Source organism: Muntiacus reevesi, chromosome 1 (assembly GCF_963930625.1).
Source record: "Muntiacus reevesi chromosome 1, mMunRee1.1, whole genome shotgun sequence".
Taxonomy (NCBI): domain Eukaryota; kingdom Metazoa; phylum Chordata; class Mammalia; order Artiodactyla; family Cervidae; genus Muntiacus; species Muntiacus reevesi.
Genome location: NC_089249.1, coordinates 163558158 through 163561396, shown reverse-complemented (window position 1 = coordinate 163561396; position 3239 = coordinate 163558158).

Below are 3239 nucleotides of genomic sequence, written 5' to 3'. Positions count from 1 at the left end.
TGATTCTGCAGAGAGGCAAGGGAAGGATTCGCCAAGGAGGTGACATTGGAATGAACGGTAAAAGCAAACTAGGATTTCTTCAGGCAGAGAAAGACGGGAAGGGCATGCAGACAGCAAGAGAAACGTGTGCAAAGACAGAACGGTTTCCTCCAGGAGAAGCTGGGATGAACAGGAAGAGGAGAGAGAAGTGAGCCTGTGAAGTCCTCTCAGGGCCAGATTGTCAAGGGCCTTGGATATTAATCTAAAGAGTTTGGACTATTTACCTTAAGTGGGTATTGAAGAACCATCAAATGCATTTAAGCAGGGGCTTTTTAAAAAGGAAAGCTCCAGAGTAGTGTGCTGAAAGGGCTTTGCGGAAGAGAGAAGGCAGGGAGATGGGGCATCTTCGCATTCCGGAGAGTTAAACTGGCTTGACTCTTCCACTTACTGTGGGTGAACTTGGGCACGTTAAACTTTTTTTTTTGTTATATTGGGATGATTGTATCAATAAGTGCCTTCTCTTTCTCTTAAAGGACAGAGTAGACAGAGAAACAGAATTCTGCTCAATGAACCTTGAAATCATGGTCAAACAATGGAATAAATTCCCTCGGGAGAAATAGATATGTTCCCTGGATATGTCCAGAGGCTATTTCTAGATAAAACTCTAAAATCCCTTTCTACTCTAAGATTCTGTCACTGTCAGAGCTGATATATTAAGGATTTGGTCCAGAACCTGAGTTTTGACATAACCTTTTAGTATGGAAAGCAGAACACTGGACCCAAAGGAAATGCATTTTGTTTGTTTGTTTTGGCTGTGCTGGGTCTTTGTTCGGTCTCTCTCTAGTTGCGGAGATGGGGTCTACTCTAGTTGCCGTGCACGGACTTATTGCGGTGGCTTCTCCTGTTGCAGAGCTCTAGACCGCGCAGACTTCAGTTGTTGAGGCATCTGGGCTCAGTAGTTGCAGCTCCCAGGCTCTTGAGCACAGGTTCAGTGCATGGGCTTAGTTGCTCCTCGGCGGTGGGATCCTCCAGAGCAAGGATCAAACCTGTGTCTCCTTCATCGGCAGGCGGATGTGTCTCCTTCATTAACCACCGAGAGACCAAGGAAGCACCGGAAATGAGTCTTTAAAATGAACATCTATTAACTGAAGTGTGCAGTTTGAAAAGACCCAACCTCAACTGACAACAGAAGGAGTAGGTAGCCATAGGAGAAAGAGAAAGAGAAAGTAGGAGAAAGCGCACGGGATATGAACCATAGAGGTCTAGGTTCCAATATCAGAAATTAAGGCTTTTGCTCTAGGGTCCTTGGCAGCTCATTCCCTATGTCTTGGCCTCAGCTTCTTCATCAAGGAGATGTACAGGTTGAACCTCTTAGGGGTCTTCTACTACTAACATTCTAGGATTCTTGAAGTCTGAGTTATTAAGGCTGTGAAAATTATGGATATAAAAATATTAAGAGAGTCTAAAGATTCCCACAGCAGCTCTATCACTCACAAGTTATACACATGTCTCAATTTAACAGCATCAAACTCCATAAAATCTATTCAAAAAAGTGTCACATGCACTGGGAGTGAGACTCATTTAACATTCTCCTTGGAATAAGAACTTTGGAATTCAGTGCATTTTAATGCTCGGCATTAACTTAGCTGCAAATTGGATTATTTCATATTTCTGGTTGAGAGAGAAGGCGCATTCACCATTATGGCACAGAAATATAAACGTCAGTCATCTGTCACAGAAGGAAGAGATTGTTTGATCTCTGTGTTAACTTCAGAGCTCTGACGCAGCCTCATCTGGCAACAGACAAAAATGAAGATCAGGTGCTTGTGTATGTGCCCTTCCCTGACCAGCATATCCTCCTGACCAACACCTGCTCATCCTGTTTGAAGCTTCTCCTTCCTCCTTTTTCGGTCAATAGAACAGGTCCCCTCCCCTCACTATGCTTCCTCCCCCAGCACCTGGTGTCTGTCACAGAGGCATTCATCTCGGTGTTTGCTAAGTGTTGCCTGCGTGATAGGAGTTGTCTAGGCATGGGGACCAGCCACGTGCCAGTTGTATACATCCTCTCACATTCCACACAGCAACGTTTATGGAGCAGGCACTGTTATCCCCAGTGTAACTGAAGAAACGGGGGTCAGAGAAGTTAAATCAGTTTCTCAAGATCATGCGACTAGGAAGTAACCAAGTCTGGCTTTGAATCGTGCCTTTTTGACTCCAAAGCCCAGGTGCTTTAGATTTGCCGTGCCCTTCCTTGTCTTACTCATCACTGTAGCCTGAACTCTGAGTAGAGGCCCAGTCTTGGGTATACATCAATTGCAATTGTCAAATGACTATCCATCCAATTCTGGTCAATCAGTCAGTAACTATTTACTGAATGGAGCAAAGTGCTGGGGGGCGGGTTTGGGAAGCGGGGAATGGAGCTACAGAGGAGAATGTAATTGGGTGGAACTGAGCTGGCCTTTCCTTGACTTGCTGTGTGCTTCTGGAGACATCTGCTTTGAAATAAATACTCTCATTAGCCTTCGAGGTGTCTCAGCTCAGCAGGAGAGGCCGTGGCAGTCTCTTGACAAGGCCAGCTGGCAGGATAGACCTGTTTAAACCAAATTAGTTTCACATCTTTCTAACAACGCTGCCTTAAGGTCCTAGTGTCATAGGAGAAACAGAACTAAAAAACAACTATTAATATAAGGCATACAAAAAGGGCTTTATGAAAGGCTGTCCAAGATTCTGAGAGAGCAGAATGGAGAACGTGATTAATTCTGCCTGTAAGAATCAAGGGGGCAATGAAAAAACTTCAAAAGAAAGAATGGAGGGTTTTACAGAGAAGATGGCATTTGAGCTGGGACTCAAGGGATAAGTAGCTGTATTTGTTGGTTTATTTATTTTCTAGACACAGAAAGAGAAAGGCATTCTTGATGGAGATTATGCAAAGGAAGGGAGGGACCCCACAGGAAGCTGCAGATGGTTCTCTGGGAGCGGGGTGGGAGTGGCAAGAGGTGAGACAAAAACCTCACCAGGTAGGCAAAGGGTCTTGTTGAGTACCGTGCTGACTTGGATTTATTCTGTATGTATTCTAAGACATTCTAGTGTTCAATGAGCTACATCTTCAGGGTCTCCTTACCTTTTGTCTTTTGACCCCAAAGTTCTGACAATAAGCAGGAAAGCAGAAGTAGAGTATGGTGAAAATTAGGAATCAGAGGACTTGGAATCTAGTCTGATTCTGCTGTATTCTTAATGGTGACTCAGTCTCTCTGGGCTTC